The sequence below is a fragment of the Schistocerca gregaria genome, chromosome 6 (genome assembly GCF_023897955.1).
Source record: "Schistocerca gregaria isolate iqSchGreg1 chromosome 6, iqSchGreg1.2, whole genome shotgun sequence".
Taxonomy (NCBI): Eukaryota; Metazoa; Arthropoda; class Insecta; order Orthoptera; family Acrididae; genus Schistocerca; species Schistocerca gregaria.
In genome coordinates, this window is record NC_064925.1 from 312,435,303 (window position 1) to 312,458,269 (window position 22,967).

The 22,967-nt window shown below is 39.0% G+C and overlaps 1 protein-coding gene across 8 annotated transcripts in view; it reads right to left on the minus strand.

Moving 5' to 3' along the window:
* LOC126278383 (integrator complex subunit 8) overlaps positions 1-22,920 on the minus strand; it is a 169,040-nt gene extending 146,120 nt beyond the window's left edge. Inside the window, exons 1-2 of one of the 8 annotated variants that reach the window (XM_049978466.1) lie at positions 22,606-22,717; positions 6,928-7,162 (exon numbers count right to left, since the gene is read on the minus strand). The gene's annotated coding sequence lies outside the window, so the exon portion shown is untranslated. Of the gene's footprint in view, positions 1-6,927; positions 7,177-21,840; positions 21,898-22,021 lie in introns of all 8 variants that reach the window. The other 7 variants (XM_049978464.1, XM_049978468.1, XM_049978467.1 and 4 more) reach the window with 7 other exon arrangements.
* Between the last annotated feature and the right edge of the window lie 47 nt (positions 22,921-22,967).

A 22,967-nucleotide genomic window follows, 5' to 3' on the forward strand; every position in this document is an offset into this window, starting at 1 on the left:
TTGGTACTATAGTTATCACAACAACATTTACACATGTGCACCTGGACATTGTAACTCACTTTCCTACTCTAACAAGTACCAATAATTGTTAGCAACAATAGCCTGATCTACTCATTGGCTCGAAGCTACATCATTTATCAATATTTCAGCAGAAACAGCAGCTCAAGTATTCATCAAATGGCTCTGAGCACTATGCGACTTAACTGCTGAGGTTATCAGTCCCCTAGAACTTAGAACTACTTAAACCTAACTAACATCACACACATCCGTGCCCTAGGCAGGATTCAAACCTGTGACCGTAGCGTTCACGCGGTCCCAGACTGTAGCGCCTAGGACCACTCGGCCACCCCGGCCAGCAAATATTCATCCCCACACAGATCACAGAGACCACAGATTGTGGCCAACAATCTGAGTGCTTGCTTTTTACTGATTTCACAAAACTACGTCGACTCTGAAATTACAAGCTACCACCACGAGCACCAAAATGGTTGAACGACTCCACAGAACACTCAAAGTAGTGCTCTTATGCCACAGAAGTACATGGAGTGAAGTACTGCCTGTCACACTATGGGGTTGAAGAATGACTGTAAAAATAGACACTGACCTGGCCGTAAGCCAATATACAGACAACAAATACCCGTTCCCGCACATCTCATATAGAGCACCAAGAAGTAACAACAGCCTCAATCCACATACAGCAACAGTTCTCACAGACACTGCAGCACACAACCCAGTGACTCATTCCAGCAGCACCAGCCTGCCATGGTATCAAGCAAATATTTTTTCACAATGACCTTCAGAATTCTTTGCACATTTGGTTGTGTGTTGGCGGAGTCATGTCAGTGTTGTTTCCCATTACACCAGGCCGTATCAGATATTACACTGCTGTTTGCACACCTTCATAATCCTTCAAAACAGTGAAGCCACAACAGTCTCAGTACAGAGAGTGAAGCCTGCTTACGTCAAAGCAAACAGCTTCAGAGATGCCCCACACAGCCTCCACAACGTAAAACCCACCGGCAAGCATCTCTTAGAGAACAGCACCCCCACAGCTTCAGTGAATGAAGAGGCTAATGATACAGTTAGATCAACAATACCTGTGGGATGCAACTCACTGACACTCAAACCTCCACCTCCACTGGGTTTTATTTCTCATGCAGGTTGAAAAATTAAGCATACCATACCGTGTATAACAGGCACTCCACTCTTTAGCCCAGCATGGACATATTTATGATGGACACACCCAGAGGAACCTCCACCAGCATCACACCACCTCCAGCATCATTGTTGCCACCCCTGGCAGCCACCTACCCCCAGCAAAGTTCCAACTACAGTGTCGGAATCTTCCAGAGTCCTGCTAACTAGAGTAATGCGGCAAGTATGCGCCAAATTCCCTTCAATCCCAGCGGATCCAGATTCTACAAGCAGACTCTTCAGTCAGCAGTAATGATGAGGCTCAACTGCTACCCTGCATTCACAGAAAACCAGTACTCTTCCCTTGATAGAATCACACAGTTGGTCACTCACCATTCCACACTCAAAAACAGGGTGCTTACTGCAGCAATATATCTTTCATCACACACTGACAGTGCGAGAAGTTCAGGTAAGTGATAAGAGTGTGCTTCAATCTGACAACTGCAGTTTGGTTCATGACAAATGCAAAATCCAGAATAAATGTAACAATATTTTGAGAAGGTAAGTTGCTACTCATCATATAGGGGAATTCTGAGTCAAAAAGACTAACCATTATAGCTTTTGGCTTTTAAGGCCTTCGTCAATAATACACACACACACACACACACACACACACACACACACACACACACACACACACACACACGGAAATGCAACTCACACACACGACTGCAGTCTCAGGCAACTGAAACCATACTCTTTTGTAGTAAGGTAAAGTGAGTAACTAAATCTTAAACTACACTTGACTTAAAAGTTTCGATGTAAAAAAATAAAAAATAAAAAAATAAAATAGAAAGAAATTTTTAAAAAATGGCGAAAGTAAGTTGCTGAATGAGTTATTTGTCTGAAAACTAGATTCCACAGTTTTGTAATGAGTTTTTCTACAGGCAACTGGCATATTTTATTATGCAGCAGGGTAATTTAATAATTCTCTGAAGTCAGGAGTTTATTATTGTTGTCTGTGTTAACATGATATCCAATATCAAAAAATCTAACAGAGATAACAACTATTTTCTGTGTAGCCCGTTTTCAAGCAGAATAACTTTAATATCTTAGATAACACACGACTCAAATGGATTAAACAAGCACCAAAATTACATGTTCCTCTCTGTACTATCATCTGAGGAAATCCCCATTTACAAATTTTGAATTATTCACTAAATAAAATGGGTGTTACACTTATGTGACTCACTCTGTACAGAAGGACTGTACAAAGATAAGGAATTTAAAAGTAATATAAGAGAAAGGAAAGAGGAAGTGGAAAAAGATGAGACGGGAGATGTGATACCATGAGAACAACTTGACAGAGCACTGAAACTCCTAAGTCAAAAAAAGGCACCTGGTATAGATGACATTCCCTCAGAATTTTTGAGATCCTTGAGAGAATCACCAATAACAAAACTATTGCACCTGGTATATAAGATATGAGAAATAAGCAGAGTCCACAAAGACTTCAAGGAGAATCTAATAGCTCCTATTCCAAAGATCACATGTGCTGAAAAGTGTGAATATTGCTGAAACATCAGTATAATTACCCATGACTGCAAAATAATAACACACATTATCCACAGAACAGAGGCCACAATTGTAGAATTAGAACACCATTGGGGAACTCTGAATACTTCGAAATAAGACAAGGACTTAAGCAAGGAAGTATTCTATCTCCCGCGCTTTTTAATGTTGTGATAGAGGGAATGAATAGGGCAGTTAAAGATATAGTAAAAGAAAAAGACAAAAAGATGATTTTTGCAGATGATATGGTAATATGGGGTGATAAAGAGGTAGATGTACAGTTACAGCTTGATGCATGGAAGGAAATAAAGAAAAGGTATGGATTAAAAATAAATAAAGATAAGAGTGAAGTAATGGCATTTGGAAGAGGGAAAGGAATCAATGGAAATATTACCTTGAATGGATAACCCCTCAAAGTGGTAGAAAGTTTCACTTATTTAGGGAGTGAAATATCTAGGGATGGAAGAATAACTAACGAAATTAATAGGAGGTTACAGAAGGGAGGCAATTTCTACCAAACAATAAAACATCTGATTTGGAATAATGAGGTTTCAGAAAGAGCAAAACTCCTTATGTATAAGAATTATTACATCCCTATTGTCACCCATGGGGAGAAACATGGACAATGACAGAAAGGGACTGGAGCAGACTGCAAGCAGGGGAAATGAAATTTCTCAGAGCAGTTAAGGGAAAAACAAGAATGGACAGAGTAAGGAATGTAGAGATTAGAAAGGACTTCAAACAAGAAGGTATGAGAGAAGAAATTGAAAGAAAGAGATTAAGATGGTATGGGCATGTTGAGAGGATGCATGGGCAGAGACTCCCCAAAATTATGGAAGAACTAAAGATGGATGGGAAAAGACCTAGAGGGCACCCAAGAACATGGTGGAAAATGGGAGTGAGAATATCTGTTGAAAGGAGAGGTGTGACCTGGCAGCAAGTGTAGGAAGAAAAGTGGTGAAGGGGCCAAGCCAAATGGAGAGGACTCGTCAGCACCCAGACCCAGCAGTAGCTGGAGCAGGATTCGGATATAGATAGATAGATAGATATAGATAGATCTTTCACTGAAGAATGGAAAGTTTGGTAGAAGCCAAACTTTGTGAAGACTATTTTGGATCTCAGAGATAAATAGGAATACGTGAGGCTATACTGATGACGACTTAACTTAGAAGACAGAATGAAGAATGGCAAACCTACATTTACAGCATTTATGGATTTAGAGAAAACTTTTGACAGTGTTGGCTGGAACACATTCTATAAAATTCTGAAGGTAATAGGGACAAAATATAGAGAGCAGAAGGTTATCAGCAACTTGGATAGAAACAAGACTGCAGTTGCAGGAGTCAAATCACATGAATGGGAGGCAGTAGTGAAGAAGAAAGTGAGACAAGTCGTAATTATCTGACATTATTCAATCCGTACAACACTGAGCAAGCAGTAAAGAAAACCAAGAAGAAACCTGGAAGGATAAATAAAGTCCATGATGGAAAAAAAAACTTTAAGGTTTGTCAATAAAACTGAAATCCTGTAAATTGTAACTAATTCATGTCATACTGAGGGAGTTAGATCAGCAAATGAGACCTTAAAAGTAGCAGGCGAGTTTTGCTGTTTGGGCGGCAAGGTAACTGACAACACCCAAATTCAACGACATACTAAATGCAGAATGGTAATAGCTTGAGAAGCTTTCTGAAAATAAACGCATAAATTTTTTAACACTGAATATAAATTTAAGTATTTGTCTGGAGCACAGCCTTACATGGAAGTAAAACATAGGTAATAAGCAGTAGAGACAAGAAGAGAATGTAAAATTCTGAAATGTATAGCTGTAGAAGAATGCTGAAAATTGGGTACATAGACTGAATAATTAGTGAAGAGGTAGTAAATCAAACTGGGGACAAAAAGCTTTATAGTATAACTTGGTTAAAATAAGGGCTTGGTAGATAGGACGCACCATGAGGCATCAAGGACTAGTCAGTTTGATTATGGGAGGAAGTGGTGGTGGCGGGTGTGAAGGGAGGGGGGGGGGGGGGAGGGGAGGGGTGAAACTTGTAGAAAGAAATCAAGATTTGACTACAGCAAACTGGTTCAAGTGGATATATGTTGAAATAGCCATGGAGAGAAAATCTCTGTACATCCATATTTAAATTGGATGAAGGTGGGACACAGCTGGTATAATTTTTATTAAAAATTTTATTTAAATAAAATCTTTAGTACAGCTTAGCTCACATAGGAGCTGCTAGTTGGTGTTCGCAGTAAACAATGGAAAATCTAGACAAAAATTTGGTCACGGGTTGAGCTAAGAGCATACATCTTTGTGTGTGACATAAATTTAATGGACTGAGATTAGGGGGAGACTATAATACTGTAGAAAGTTAGGAGTTTCAGAATCCATCAAGGTCATAACAGATAAGCTAAAAGTGGGGAAGGTTGGGGTCTATCCTGGCATTTGACACAAATAATTTATGGAAAACACAACAAAACCAAAATCAGTCTTGCCAGATTTGAAGCTCAATCACAAATAAGAGTTCAGCATCTTAACTACAGTGTCATTTCTTACAATTTGATTTATTCATCCAGAGATCATTTCACAATAATATAGGATTTTATCATCACAATAGAATGAAAATAAAGAGCTCAAAAAATTATAAGGACATAACCATACTCAAGTCCAAATCCAAAAGCACGGTCGTCAATGAAACAACACTTAATGCTGAAAGTATGTTTATTATGAATGCCAACATACAACTAGAACAGAACTGATCTCCTGGACAGAATGTGCTGATATTTATACAACATTGAATATTCCAGAATATAAAAACATACGAAATTTTGAGACTCTTCTAGCAAATACAAATCTTAAATAAATAATAACTGCTGATGACTGAGTTTGAATTGGTGTCTGTAGCACACAAGCCAGCGACACTAACAGTACACCACAGTGCATACACAACAGCTCATGGCACTGCTCCATTTCCTGAAGAAATAGGGATCCAATGTTTCAGAAGTTCTTATTGGAGCTGACTACAGCATCCTGGATATAAATCTTATCAATGGTCCTCCGTATGGGAGTGCTGGTAGATCCTTGGGTCCTAGTCATGTTGTTACATCCCCTTCACTGTGATGCTCTCCTTTGTGGTCATCGAGCGGGTCTTCAGTTTCCTTGAATGAGAAGCCCCCATCATAATCTAACTTCATACGAAAGAAAAGGACAACATCTCTGCACATTTCTCTTCTCGATAAAGAGGCATAATTCTTGAATTTGTATGTGATGTTTGATAAGTAACAGATACAATGTGCACAAAGTAGTGCTTTATTAACTTTTCCGATAGTCCTATTTTCCAAACAGACATAAAAGTCCATACCAAGCCACCCTGGCTGTATATCATTGGCTGGCATTATAGTGCTGTCAGACTTTCTTTTGAGTGTCCAGGGTCCTTATGTGAAGCAGCTACCTTGTTTCTTCAGTTCTGATGATGAGGTGTTTCAGTAGTCACCCTGGGCATTATCCAGGTAATATCCATCATATCCATCATGATGATATCCATCATCATATCGGACTCGAACCCGCGCAATAGAAAGAATAGTGTGAAGCCTGCAGTATGTTGCTCAGCTATGTTGTATGCCAATGTCACAAAGGGCAGTATTAAACCCCAATCTCTGTGTTCAACATTAACGTAAATTGAGGATACACATGCCAACATCTTACTAAAGCATTCTGTAGTGACATTCAATTGCAGATGGTACACAGTTGTTATCCTGTGGGTGGTGTCACTACGTGAAATTAATTCTCATACGAATCTTTACCGGAAAACTTTTTCATGATCAAAGACCATCACGTGGGTTGCTCTTTGCATCAAAACATTGTCTTGCCAGGAACTTTGCAATTTCTGGACTTCTGGCACTTGGCACAGCTTTGGTGACACCATAGCGTCTCCTTAAGCATCTGACTGCAAATGATATATTGTCCAAGTCACAGTTTGGATTTCTGAAGGATTCTGATATAGAGAAAGCTATTTACACTTACAGTGAGAATGTACTTAATTCATTAGATAATAAATTACAGGCTACTGGCATTTTCTGTGACCTGTCAAAAGCCTCTGACTGTGTGAACCACAGCATTCTCCTAAGTAAATTAGAGTATTAAGGTGTCACCGGCAATGCTGCAAAATGGTTTGAGTCTTATCTGTCTAATAGGAAACAAAAGGTGTTGCTGCAAAATACCTGTGCAGTAAGAAGTCACTCTTCATCTGACTGGGAATTAATTACATGTGGTGTTCCTCAAGGTTCTATTTTGGGTCCATTGCTTTTTCTTGTGTATATTAATGACCTCTCATCTGTTACATTGCCAGATGCTATGTTTGTTTTGTTTGTAGATGATACAAACACTGGGATAAATTCTAGTGTCCGATACCACCCATCAGCTTTGACCAATGACATCATACGTAAGGCAAATATGCTGCAATGGACAATCTATGAATGGAACAGATCATACTTTTAAACAAACGATAGTAGCAAGCCATAAAATAATACATTTAACGTGACTATTATTTATGCACGAATTTTATTTAAATGAATTGAAGATGACTGAAATAAATAAGAATACGAGTGCATATATTATATTATATTTTCCACACGTACTGCAAAAACGATCTACGTAATGAACCGTCGAATAGTTGGAAACGGTAACTAGAATCAACCTGTGAAGGAGGTCATTTCTAGTTACTGATTCCAGTGAACTACTGAATGCTACTAGACTTTCAAAAAAATGAAAATCTTTACACATATTACTACACACACAAATAAATAAAATGCAAAAATGACCAAATCCTGGAACCGATAACTATACCACACGAAAGTCACACTAGGTACAGTAGCTCCAAAACAACACTCAATGCAACGGACACATCAGGAATGAAATTAAAATTAAAAGCAGTATAGCAAAATCATTGAAAAGGAAAACATAAAAGTGGATACATAAAAAGAAACTTACCGCATATGAACTTCCAAAGGAGTCAAAGATCGAGACTGACAAGAATGAGATAAGGGCATAACAAGAAATAATAATGTTAGAAGGTGAAACTGTAACGAAAGAAGCGAAATCCAGAATAACTAATGAAAAAATAATAAGAAACACAAACTGCCAGGCGTGATTGAGGCACCACCCAAATCAGTTCTACCCTACCACCCGCCCTCAATCAGAAGTAAAATTTTAAAATAAAAAAAAAAAAAAAAAATGAAACTACAAGTCAGTCACATAAACCCTCCAGTAAAGACACAACAATACCCTTCGACCCACCATTGTAACCAGAAAATATTAAAACAGCATAAAACCTTCCTCCAGAGAAACCAAAAAAGTAACACTCGCACAATACAGTAACATTTAAAAAAAACATAAAACAAGAAAAACGTAACAGACCCACCAACACCTAACTAACAAAATGAGGCTTGTACATTTTGCTGACTACTTTCACAAATGTAAGAAATAAACAATAACCTTTAGGAATACTCTTCCTCCAACAGTATTCATCTAAATGGCCTTTCAAAACTGAAAGCATTCTCTCCCCCCCCCCCCCCCCCCCCACGCCCCCCCCCCTCGACTACGGATTTTACAGCGCGCCTATACCCCTCGACAGTATTAGTACATGCACTCGTCTTATAATCTTTAAACTGAATATTGTGATTCACAACCAAATGATGATAACCTCTTTCACCCAACCCATTGTACGAAGCAAAACCATCTGATGTGACTACAGAACCTTCTTCCACATATTCTTCTATTAAAGATGTCAAGACTTCCTACTTAAACTATAACCTCTGGCCCCTACAATGACCCCCTATACTTTATAAATTCCCCGCAGTCTTCTCTACAAAACGAGAACCAGTCGACTACAGTGCCACATGAAATCCCTGCTTAGTGCATGACAGATTTGCAAGAATACTCCTAGCAAAAATAGTAGGTTAGCATGACAGTTACTTCTCGCCCAATGATTGCAAAAATTTTATAGTTGATTTACAGTCACTCATTTTCTGAAGCAGAATTTTCGCAGTAAAAACAACTGACTCATCCATAATGAACAGCATAAGAAATCAAGAACTTAAATCACGACTACTTTCATTAACAAACAATGCCGAAAACAAATTATGAGATGCAAACAAAACAACCTACACCAAATTTTTAATATAGGCGCGTAACGAGGAAATCCAGAGAAATCATTTAACATTCACCGACAGCATTCTGTGGCACAAACAAAATAACATCACACATTAAGTCATTGGTCAAAGCCGACGAGTGGTATCGGATACTAGAATTGACAATAAGTAACAAGTCAAGTACAGATTTAGAAATAGTTGTTAATCAAATTTTCACTGATATTAATAAGTGGTTTAAAGCTAATCCTTTGTCATTAAACTTTGAGAAGACCAACTATATGCAGTTCAGAACCTGTAAGAGATTTCCTTCCAGTATGAGTATAACGTATGAAGACATGCAAATTGAAGAGGTTGACACTGTTAAATTTCTAGGATTAAAACTCAATAATAAATTCAGTTGGGAAGGGGATACCACAGAATTGCTTAAGTGCCTAAACAAATCTGTATTTGCCTTGAGAATGATGTCAGATGTAGGAGATACAAATATAAAAATAACTTGTATACTTTGCTTACTTTCATTCTATTATGTCATATGGATCATATTCTGGGGCAACTCATCAAATCAAGCAAAAGTTTTAAGGGTGCAAAAGCATGTGATAAGAATCATTTGTGATGTAAATTCGTGAACATCTTGTAGAAACCTGTTCAAGGAACTTCGTATTCTAGCCACTGCTTCTCAGTATATTTATTCCTTATTGAAATTTGTTGCAAGTAATACATCCCTATTTCCCACCAATAGCTACACAGTATCAATACTAGGAATAAGAAGAATCTACATAAAGGCCTAAAATCACTAACCTTGGTCCAAAAAGGGGCCCAATATTCAGGAACACATTTTTAATAAATTGCCAGCAACCATTAAAAACTTGGTTTCAGATAAATCATGGTTTAAACAGAGTTCAAAAGACTTTTTGATAGGCAACTACTCCTACTCCATAGATGAATATCTTAACAGAGACTGTTAAGTCAGCCTAAGTTAAAATATGTTAGATTTCAGTTTTGACAACACTTGGTCACAATAGTCAAGATTGGGTATTTTGCATATGATAAATTTGTTAACAGTGGATAAGTGTTTCATTCTGACAGTGTGTTAATTCTGTAAATATTAGCTGTCCCACTTTACTGCATTGTGTTAACTTATTTTTGACTATCTCCTGACAAATGATCAGGGTAGTAAGTATTATATTCAAATGTTTTATGTTTTTATGTCATACTTTCTGACCTGTTCCACACCCATGAGAATCATCTCATTTTTAGGGTCTATGGAACGAAAACAATCTAATCCAATAACAGATGCAGTGCTCACTGAAGACTACTATCCTTTGATTCCCTTTTGTTGATTTCATGAGGCCCTCAAGAGATTAACTTCAATTCGTTGGAATGACACTGCTGCACGCGGGATTGGTAGCAGACGCTCCAGAGATAGCTACTGCACATACTTTCATCATTGGCTTACAGTGGCTCACATAAAATCTAACAGATCAATAGACCCAGCCAGTAATCACTGCATCTGATTGTCTAGTTTTCACAAATCCCAGACGACCAGATGTTAGAGCATAGAGGAAATACTTCAGGATACCTAGACATGGATGAGCTGGCATGACAAGCAAACATTTCTGCTCCACTGGCTCATAGTGCCTCTTACTCAATGCACCGTTTCCTAACTGCAATTATTGTTTGGTCATACATCCACGGTATTCAGAAGAGCTAGATTCCCCCCCATGTTCAGCAGCAATGACTGCGATTTCATCCATGATGCTGTGTTCCACCAAAGCATTCCTTGAAACGTATTCGGCGTTCTTGTGGTTGCAGCCGCTTTAGTATACTACTGTGACATTGTACACCTGAAATCTCAGTGCCCATCTCACTTGTTAACCCAATGGAGGCTTCAAGCTCATCAGCCAGTACAGAGAATGGTAATCTGTCACAATAGTGAATTAACTGGCAAATAAATGCTGCCAAAACTTGTCGATGGCCTAGACAACTGCCAGTCACTCTTTCTTGGTTGTACAGCAGTTCATCTCAGAGTTTGAGAGTACTCTGGAAGCATAAGCTACAATCTTTTCAGCAAACCTGCTGAACCTGCAGTAGAACTGCACTTATCCCATAACTGTTCGTGTGGGTCTGAAATTCTGTGTTGTCGTATGGTGCTGGGACTGTAGAAAATGTTGGTGCCTCATTAAGTGGAAGGAAAGATCATACCTGCAACTCCCTACAGTAGTTCTAGCAAGGGTATGCCTTGGTATAGAAGTCTTTTATGCATTGACAGTAGTATGAGAACCTTCTGAGAAATCTTCTTACATCACAAATGTGCCGACGACTCTGAAAATCTAGAACTGTTCTTACTTTACAAATAAAACAGTTTCTGCAGAAGCCACTTGTTTCTTCTGCCACTATACAGTTAAGTGGTTCACACTATAATCTTCAGGTGGACAACTGTTAGTTTACATTGCTGGTGATGGTAACAAGTACAAACACCTTTTCACATTAGCAGACCAAGGGTGCTGTAGGTTATGTTGCATCTTTTGAGGAACAGAAAAGACGTAAAAAGTCTGCATACTGCTGTCTGATTTATGTCCTCTCCACTGTACATTACATTTACACTGTAATTTGTCCCCCAGAATGTGAGATCAATGTCTCAACAACTGCTCTGCCTCATTCCATTGGTCTCTATCACATAACGTTCTTTGATTTACACTCAAGTTTCTCCAGATAACTTATAACACAGAAAAAAAATGTAGTGGTTCCATCACTGCATACGCTATTTGCACCCAATGGTTAGTCCTGGACCACAAATATGCTAATATGCCCTTGCACTAACTCCAGTCTGTTTGGGAAACTGATGATGTCCATGTACATCTGCATGGCCTCCACTCAGCTGCCTGTAAAATTGCATCAGCAGCCCCCACAATGAGTGAGATGTCGAGATGAGCAGAACAACAAGATGTTGCTCCCATGCAGTACTGATCTGGGTATATGATTTTCTTGTAAAAGCATTACACTGTGACCCCCATATTGTAATGTGACAGGGTGGTTTAGTTATCTCCTTTCATCATTAACCTATATTCTGAGTTCCACAAGTGATTTTTAATTGTGTAGTATGTATTAATAATGATTTTACTGGTATTTTAAACAAGTGTATGTTAGTAATCTTTTTTTCTTGGATGATTTATTATACAATGTTATTCCATGACAGGAAATACTGTTTCGGCTTTTTATTTCCCCCCCCCCCTTTGGTAAATTAAAGTCCTATTGGATCTCTTTTTGTGGTTGTGTGTAGAACTACTGGTGAACTACTAAGTAATTTATACAACAGGTTAGTGGACATAGTCACTTGGCACAATAAGGATAACTAGTTTTTAAAATAGGGCTTTACACTGAGCCTCACTACTACTTATTACAAGGGCTTGCTGAAAACTAATAACTTCATTTTTTTTTATTCTGTTCTCAACATCATTTGAGATATTGCATGTCATGCATATTACTCAGTCAACTTTCCTGCATCACTGACGCATGTTGTAACCCTCTGCTACTAGAGGACTCTGAGCTGTTATGTGTAATATGGTGGTGGGTAACAACTATGTCGGTGCGTGAGGAACAGCAGCTGTGATTGAGTTTCTAACAATAGCAATCTATACAATAACGAGAGCCATGTATGGTGATCTACATACATACTCCACAAGCCACATTGTGTGACAGAGGGTACATGGTACCACTATTGATCATTTCCCCTCCAGGGATTCCAGATTCAGTTCCTGAAACATCTTCGTAATACTTCTGCATTGCTCAAACATGCCTGTAACAAATCTAGTAGTCCATTCCTGAACTGCTTAAATGTCTTTGTTTAACTCCATGGGGGGAGGGTGGGGGGGGATCTCAAATACTCAAGCAATACCCAAGAATGTGTCACACAAGTGTTCTATATGTGGTCTCCTTTACGGATGAACCACACTTTCCTAAAATTCTCCCAGATTTCACACTGCTTTGCAATATTATCCACACTACTAATGCCATGTTTGAACATTATCGGATTGTTTTCCTACTCGTATCCATTAACTTACATTATTCTACATTTTGAACTAGTTGCCATTCATCACACCAACAAGAAATTTTGTCTAAGTCATCTTGTATCCTCCTACACTCACTCAACAACACCTTCTCATACACCACAGCATCATCAACAAACAGCCGCAAATTGCTGCTCGGCCTGTCTGTCACGTCACTTATGTATATAAAGAATAACAGTGATCCTATCACACCTTTCTGGGGCAATCCTAATCTTACTCTAGTCTCTGGTGAACACTAGCAGTCAAGGACAACGTATTGGGTTCTATCACTTAAGAAGTCTCCGAGCCACTCACATATCTGGGAACCTATTCCATACGCTTGTACCTTTGTTAACAGTCTGCGTTTGAGTACCGTGTCAAATGCTTCTTGGAAATCTGGAGTCTGCCTGTTGCCCTTCATTGATAGACCACAGGGTACAATGTCAGAAAAGAACAAGCTAACTCTCACACAAGTGATGCTTTCTAAAACCGTGCTGACTTGTGAATGTATTTTCCTTCTAAAGCTAATTTATAAAATTCAAACTGAAAATATGTTCAACAACTCTGCAGCAAACTGTTGTTAAGGATATTGGTCACTTGGGACTTTGCGCTGACCAAGAGATTTGGGGATGGGGGTTTCTTTTGCTTTCTCTACTGGGACTTTTGGCTATGATGTTGCTGTCATCAACAAACAGTACTTTTTCTCCATGTCTTGTACTGTCTTCTAAGTCACAGATTTGCATTAAGAGTAGAACTGGAGCCAATACAGTACCGTAGGCAACACCTGTTTTTATCTGCTTCTTGTCTGACAGTTTTTTTACTATAAATTTACCATCATCTATTATCTCTACTTTTCACACCCTGTTTTCCAGACAAGACTGTAACTAAACATTTACTATTCTTCTTACAACTAGCTGCTTCTAGCATGTTTAGTAGTATTTTATGGTCAAAAGTGTCAAAGGCATGTAATACAGTCATTCTTGTCAAGAGCTTCAACTGCCACTTTTGTAAACTTTGTAATGGTCAATATTGTACTTCTCCCACTTCAATTTATTTAATGAAACAAGTACCTGTGTTATCTATATTACCACTAGATAGGCAGTACATGCAATGAATGAATAACTTCTTATAGCTGTCTACCTTTGTTGGTTCAATTGAAAATGTTTATCTACACTAATTGTGATTACATCATCTTTAGCTCTAAAGTGTGTGCCGCCTCTGATATAAACACATGAACCCATCCTTTAAAGAGGATCAATAAAAGATTGTGGTACCACCCGTCTGCTTTGAAACGTTACATAACTTTGTTATGTTGTGCGATGTCATGGTGGCGCAGCATATTTTTTTAAATGGATTGTGTTTGCAGAGGGCATTATGCAGCATGTGATGGCACTCCCTAGCATGGGACACTTGTTTCTAAATAGCTTATAAGTGCTGTTAGTAATTCATACCTCTTGACCGCTGTTCGTGAGATTACATAGGTAGAGTTTGTGGCAGTTTGCTAGTGAGCCATCTTAAAGTTGGCAGTTATAGGGAATAGGTTTGTTTCCGGGTTTGGAAATATTAGTGTGGTTTGTTGTTTATGGTTGGAGATTTAATTTTATGTTTTGTTCGTTATGGAATGACAATGAAGTTCATGAACAGGTTCCTGCATCCTCAATGGGGGACAACATGTTGACTATGATTAAATTCCTACTGTTGTTTGATATTACAGGGTATGTGAAGTGTTAGGTTCATGGAGGTGTGAGATTGACCAAAGTTGCTGGATCTCAGATCAGGTTCTAGTAGATGTGATTTTGTCGACAGAATAATGTATGATGTTTTATCTGAAGGGGTTCCTGGTCTGAGACGTCTAGGTTACCCAATAAAAATATTGTGTTGATGATATATTATTTCTTCTATCATTAGATTCCCCCCCAATGAACCATGGACCTTGCCGTTGGTGGGGAGGCTTGCGTGCCTCAGCGATACAGATGGCCGTACCGTAGGTGCAACCACAACGGAGGGGTATCTGTTGAGAGGCCAGACAAACATGTGGTTCCTGAAGAGGGGCAGCAGCCTTTTCAGTAGTTGCAGGGGCAACAGTCTGGATGATTGACTGATCTGGCCTTGCAACATTAACCAAAACGGCCTTGCTGTGCTGGTACTGCGAACCGCTGAAAGCAAGGGGAAACTACAGCCGTAATTTTTCCCGAGGACATGCAGCTTTACTGTATGATTAAATGATGATGACATCCCCTTGGGTAAAATATTCCGGAGGTAAAATAGTCCCCCATTCGGATCTCCGGGTGGGGACTACTCGGGAGGACGTCGTTATCAGGAGAAAGAAAACTGGCGTTCTACGGATCGGAGCGTAGAATGTCAAATCCCTTAATCGGGGAGGTAGGTTAGAAAATTTAAAAAGGGAAATGGATAGGTTAAAGTTACATATAGTGGGAATTAGTGAAGTTCGGTGGCAGGAGGAACAAGACTTTTGGTCAGGTGAATACAGGGTTATAAACACAAAATCAAATAGGGGTAATGCAGGGATAGGTTTAATAATGAATAAAAAAATGGAGTGCGGGTAAGCTACTACAAACAGCATAGTGAATGCATTATTGTGGCCAAGATAGACACAAAGCCCATGCCTACTACAGTAGTACAAGTTTATATGCCAACTAGCTCTGCAGATGATGAAGAAATTGATGAAATGTATGATGAGATAGAAGAAATTATTCAGGTAGTGAAGGGAGACGAAAATTTAATAGTCATGGGTGACTAGAATTCGTCAGTAGGGAAAGGGAGAGAAGGAATCATAGTAGGTGATTATGGATTGGGGCTAAGAAATGAAAGAGGAAGCCACCTGGTAGAATTTTGCACAGAGCATAACTTAATCATAGCTAACACTTGGTTCAAGAATCATAAAAGAAGGCTGTATACATGGAAGAATCCTGGAGATACTAAAAGATATCAGATAGATTATATAATGGTAAGACAGAGATTTAGGAATCAGGTTTTAAATTGTATGACTTTTCCAGCAGCAGATGTGGACTCTGACCACAATCTATTGGTTACAACCTGTAGATTAAAACTGAAGAAACTACAAAGTGGTGGAAATTTAAGGACATGGGATCTGAATAAGTTGAAAGAACTAGAGGTTGTACAGAGTTTCAAGGAGAGCATAAGGAAACAATTGACAGCAATGGGGGAAAGAAACACAGTAGAAGAAGAATGGGTAGCTCTGACGGATGAAGTAGTGAAGGCAGCAGAGGATAAAGTAGGTAAAAAGACGAGGGCTGCTAGAAATCCTTGGGTAACAGAAGAAATATTGAATTTAATTGATGAAAGGAGAAAATATAAAAATGCAGTAGATGAAACAGGCAAAAAGAAATACAAACGTCTCAAAAATGAGATCGACAGGAAGTGCAAAATGGCTAAGCAGGGTTGGCTAGAGGACAAATGTAAGGATGTAGGAGCTTATCTCACTAGGGGTAAGATAGATACTGCCTACAGGAAAATTAAAGAGACCTTTGGAGAGCAAAGAATCACGTGTATGAATATCAAGAGCTCAGATGGCAAACCAGTTCTAACAAAGAAGGGAAGGCAGAAAGGTGGAAGGAGTATATAGAAGGTTTATACAAGGGCGATGTACTTGAGGACAACATTATGGAAATGGAAGAGGATGTAGATGAAGACGAAATGGGAGGTAAGATACTGCGTGAAGAGTTTGACTGAGTCGAAACAAGGCCTCCGGAGTAGACAACATTCCATTAGAACTACTGACGGCCTTGGGAGAGCCAGTCCTGACAAAACTCTATCAGCTGGTGAGCAAGATGTATGAGACAGGTGAAATACCCTCAGACTTCAAGAAGAATATAATAATTCCAATCCCAAAGAAAGCAGGTCCTGACAGATGTGAAAATTACCGTACCGTCAGTTTAACAAGTCACAGCTGCAAAATACTAACGCGAATTCTTTACAGACGAATGGAAAAACTGGTAGATGCGGACCTCGGGGAGGATCAGTTTGGATTCCGTAGAAATGTTGGAACACGTGAGGCAATACTGACCTTACGACTTATCTTAGAAGAAAGATTAAGACAAGGCAAACCTACATTTCTAGCATTTGTAGACTTAGAGAAAGCTTTTGACAATGTTGACTGGAATACTCTCTTTCAAATTCTGAAGGTGGCAGGGGTAAAATACAGGGAGTGAAAGGCTATTTACAATTTGTACAGAAACCAGATGGCAGTTATTAGAGTTGAGGGGCATGAAAGGGAAGCAGTGGTTGGGAAAGGAGTGAGACAGGGTTGTAGCCTCTCCCCAATGTTATTCAATCTGTATATTGAGCAAGCAGTAAAGGAAACAAAAGAAAAATTTGGAGTAGGTATTAAAATTCATGGAGAAGGAGTAAAAACTTTGAGGTTCGCCGATGACATTGTAATTCTGTCAGAGACGGCAAAGGACTTGGAAGAGCAGTTGAACGGAATGGACAGTGACTTGAAAGGAGGATATAAGATGAACATCAACAAAAGCAAAACAAGGATAATGGAATGTAGTCAAATTAAATCGGGTGATGCTGATGGAATTAGATTAGGAAATTAGACACTTAAAGTAGTAAATGAGTTATGGTATTTGGGGTGCAAAATAACTGATGATGGTCGAAGTAGAGAGGATATAAACTGTAGACCGGCAATGGCAAGGAAAGCATTTCTGAAGAAGAGAAATTTGTTAACATCGAATATAGATTTATGTATCAGGAAGTCGTTTCTGAAAGTATTTGTTTGGAGTGTAGCCATGTATGGAAGTGAAACATGGACGATAACTAATTTGGACAAGAAGAGAATAGAAGCTTTCGAAATGTGGTGCTACAGAAGAATGCTGAAGATTAGATGGGTAGATCACATAACTAATGAGGAGGTATTGAATAGGATTGGGGAGAAGAGAAGTTTGTGGCACAACTTGACTATAAGAAGGGATTGGTTGGCAGGACATGTTTTGAGGCATCAAGGGATCACAAATTTAGCATTGGAGGGCAGCGTGGAGAATAAAAATCGTAGAGGGAGACCAAGAGATGAATACACTAAGCAGATTCAGAAGGATGTAGGTTGCAGTAGGTACTGGGAGATGAAGCAGCTTGCACAGGATAGAGTAGCATGGAGAGCTGCATTAAACCAGTCTCAGTACTAAAGACCACAACAACAACATTAGATTGTTAGTTTTACGTGTTGGGTGACTTTGAATGGTAGGTGTGTTTCTTTTTACTGTAGTATGTATGAGGTATGTGCATTTATGTGCATAATTTTGTGTTTTTGGTATATCACAATTACTATTAATGAAATATTTTATAAATTTTTTGGTTGTGTTGTTGGTAATGATGTTGGACTGTGATTGGTAGGTATTGTGGAGTTTGTTTTACCTACACTAGTGAGGTTAGGTTTCCGAAATTAGCTATTTGGGTGAGTTTTGGTTTTATTACTGCGGACATCATTTTGGCTACAACGATCAAATGAAATTTCCAGCACTACGTTTTGGAGCTAAGAGAGGGTTTGTGGTACTATGGACTTCATATGTAGATCAAGTGAATTTTCAATACCAGTTTTTTTATTGTGGTTTTCTTGGTTGCGGATGATTTTGTTTCCTTTTTTATTTGCATTCGTGTTAGTTTTGGTATGTCTTCATTATCAGAATTGTTCTATATTTAGCTTGTCCCCTCCCAAACCCCCTTAATTTCCACAGTTATCTCATAAGTTTCACCGAGCGAGGTGGCGCAGTGGCTATCACACTGGACTCACATGTGGGAGGACGACGGTTCAATCCCGCGTCCGGCCATCCTGATTTAGGTTTTCCGTGATTTCCCTAAATCGCTCCAGGCAAATGCCAGGATGGTTCCTTTGAAATGGCATGGCCAATTTCCTTCCTCGTCCTTCCCTAATCCAATGAGACCGATGACCTCACTGTCTGGTCTCCTTCCCCTGACCTCACTGTCTGGTCTCCTTCCCCAAACAACCAAATCAATCATAAGTTTCATGTTATTTCTGAATTAAAATTTTCCCATTATTTTTGTCTGTTTGTATGAGTAATGAGTGATGTTATGGGTGCAGTTGTTTACCAAGCAAGAGGTGCATAACAAGTACAGCCACCATACACGTGTAACCACTAGGCTGGCATTGCCCAAGTCCATGCAGCAGCCTCCAGATGGTCCTCACAAACCTAAACCTCTTCCTGCTTCTGTGCCACTTCCTGTAATGCACTGATACTGTAGACAACTGCTGTATGGAGCACTGTCAACCATGGACTGCATAGTTTCTGACATGTACTGCTGGACACAGAAATCCTTTCACTGACAGACATCACAATACAACATATCATGGACAAACACAAACAGTAACAAACCAGCAATCAATCAGTTCAGTACCTGCACTCCATTCATTACAACTCTCTGAAGACTACCTTCTGGCTTAGTGGTTGCTATTTACAGAGTAATTGGAACATAACTATTTAGCAGACTGCCAAGAGACAGCAAAATTATTAGATACTACTGTATTATGTTTAGGATACTAAGTGCCACACATCGAACTGTACCAAAGTATCATTTTGTAAAACACTCTTAATACATATTATTAGTTATTTCTTATGGTGTTGTCACATTTCTGTTTTAGTGTACCCTATCAAACAAGTGTTAAGAGGCTGTCATTAATGAATTAGGCCTATAGGTTTTCTGCTACTGTTGATGTCTGAGCTGTATTCATAGTAGCATTCAGTTACCACTTTCACAAGTGCCATTTTGTATAAGCTTGACGAAGGGTGGCCACCACCTTGATGACATCATGGATCAAAGCCAATGGGTTGTATCGCAATCTTTGGTTTACAGTAGCAACTTGCACATTCATATGATGATAGCGTGATATGCTGTTTATACTTGTTTCCACACCAGTTCTCTGTAATGCATACCACTGTGCTGTTCAAAGGCTATAATTCAACTTCAAACTGGTGTTTCTTTCTTTAACAGACTGTCGATTTTTATGAAAAACAGATAATGCAGAGCAAATTTCTGTGCTGTTTGCACTCTTTGGTGTTGTACATTCTCTCTTCCATACACACACTGAAGAAATCTCTAAACTGGTTGATATACATAAGGAGCCTGATGTCAGGTTTTATATATGTGTATATATTAAAAAAGGGTAATTATCCTATGAATGACAATAGGTATTTGGCCACATATGACACCACACCCAACTGCTATACACTAATTCACTTCCACGCCTACTGAGGTGCAGACCATGCCTAGTATAGCCTCATCTCCTGACAGCCCCATAGGCACTAGTGCAATGTGTGACTGGACAGCAGTCGTCAGTGCTGTCTCCAACCCTGCATCATACAGCACTGTCAAGATTAGGCCATCTGCCACTATAACAGCTTAACCTTGCACACATTGTTACAGATTCTATAGCTCACCATCTATGTAGCATTATCCCCCTATCCCTATCCAACCAGTTCCCCACTCCACACACCATCACTATAGTAGCTGATCAACTTTCCAGAAATCCTTTTCACAGAGACCCCCTAAACCTTCGATCACCTAATTCAGCCCAGCACTCGGCTCAAAAATGGCAGTGAACTCATACTCCTCTCCTAATTTCTACTGTAATTGAGGGCCTATTGCTCTGCCACGATTCCTACATAGCAGCAGACACTCTTCTTCCCATCATTAGTGTTATTCGTAACCTTCTTACTCACACATTTACTACTCCTACACAATCTTCAAGCTTGTCAATCTGGCAGTTAGAACATGTTACAGATTGACATCCTCCTGTTAGCCTTATTATCAACAGCCACTTCCACCACCTCCTCCTCCTCACTAGCTCTCTCCTGGCTTCGTCCAAATGTGCCTGAAGGGGAGAGATCTTCTTTTTCTGCTCCTCTATTAACCTGTCACATTGAATATTTTGCAGATGCACAAGAGTGTCTCAGTAACCTCCCGAAAAGTTCTCCTCACTACATTCCCATCAGTCAAACCATTTACTACAGCTCCAACAATGCATCACATTATCTACTTTTGATGGCAACTCACAGTTTCCATTCATGGTCAAATGAAATATCCACAGCAAAGGGATAAAACACTAAGTATGTGAAACTAAAATAATATTCTGAGATTTTAACTAACAAAAATTCAAAGCAACAAAGAAAGAAGTCACTAGTGCAGCTATCCAGAGCAAAAGGTACATATGAAACAAGCATGGATGAGCACAGTTCATTGATCCCTGAGTCCAGTATGTTAACAAAAGTTGTACATACATAATGACTATTGGAAATTCAGTATACGGGTAAAACCTTAGTATAGTAATCACTAAACATAGTGAAAAGGTGTTTAAAAAGTGAAATATACAAAAAATATGACAAAAACTTGTGTTCTGATCAGCATTAAAATCACATTGAATAATTATAATTGATACAATAAATACTAGTAAAATAAAAGTAGGCTATGTCTTCTAAATCAAGAAACAAACATACAATTTTTAACAACTGTTTTATGTCTACTTCACTGAACCCACACGTTTTTAGATGTTTGCCAACTGAATTCTACTAAATGAACACATCACGAGTCGTAGGATATAACTGCTCGTGTAGACTCATGTTGATGAGCCTACAAAAAAAATTCTTTCCCTCAAAAGAAAATACCTGGTATTCTCCTTTAGTGTCAGAATTAACACTGCTAATACTGATGATAGCATGTCATAACTATCATTCAAAATCAAGCAGTACACTATAACCAATTATTCATATTCTTAAAATATCACCGATCTATATTTATACTCTGTGAGCTGCTATAGCGACTACAGCATTTGAAGCAAAATACAATGAGTATCAGTTCTCATTTTTCACAAGCAAAAGATGAGGTGGGAAGCAGACTAGGCAGTCTCTGTAAGAAGTAGCACGAACATCATTTTATGAATTACCTGAAATAAGGTTACTCAAATATCACTACCAGCCATGAGCCCGAGTTTTCACTGTTGCTGAAATTCAATCCAAGACAATACAGTTAAGTCGAGACTAACTGTAAAGAAAGCATCACTCAGATACCTGATTGAGAGACTGGTACTCAATATGAACACAAAACATTTGTTACACAATGCGTACCCATAGCTTTTACTCAGTAAATGTTGGGTCCCAGAACATTTCCGGAGAACAATGAAACGGAGGCTTATGGCCTTCACTATTATACGAAAAGAAGTTCCTTCAAACACAACACAAACATACTGGCATTGTTAGCTTCGACGGAACGAAGGAAATATTATTAATTTTAACGTCTCGTCAATATCGAGGTCATTAGTGACAGAGCATATGCACGGATTATACTAAGGAAATCCGTCGTGCCCTTTGAAAGGTACTATTCCGGCATTTGCCGGATGTGATTTTGGAAAATCGCGGAGAACCTAAATCTTGATGCCCTGACTCGTGTTTGAAGCGTCGCCCTCCCTAATACCAGTCCAGTGTGCTAACCACTGCGCCATTTCGCTCGGTGTTAGCTTCGACTACCGAGTCACATTTTGAGGGCATAAATCAGAATACTAGTCAAGGCTAACAAGGACAAAAGACTAATTCCCGAGCTTAATTAAATATTAGTTTCTTCGGTCTATGCCAATTTATTCTTAGCCATATTAGACTGATGACAAAAACTATTCGTTTCAACTATAACAGTACTCACGAAAACAGTAACTCACATGTGCAAAACTACAGCACTGTACACAGTACACACCGATGACAACAACATCACCTATCACAGGACAGAACACCTATACCCCGAAGCTGTGAAGATAAAACCAATACGAGTGTATCGATTATCACAAATGTATCGACTCATCGACATCCAACTATTGCAGCTGTCATGATTACCACGGCCTTTATGTCCAAAATTCCTTGATGGCTGGGCTCCATACTTCTGAAGCCCAGTTCAAGTCAAGTGAAAACATGCCACTATACCATTCCAAATGTTAGCATTAAGACGCTTCGTTAACGGACTGTCACGCCATGTCAGTGTTGGGGATATGCGAACAAACTTTTCCAGAGTGCATAGTGGCGCACA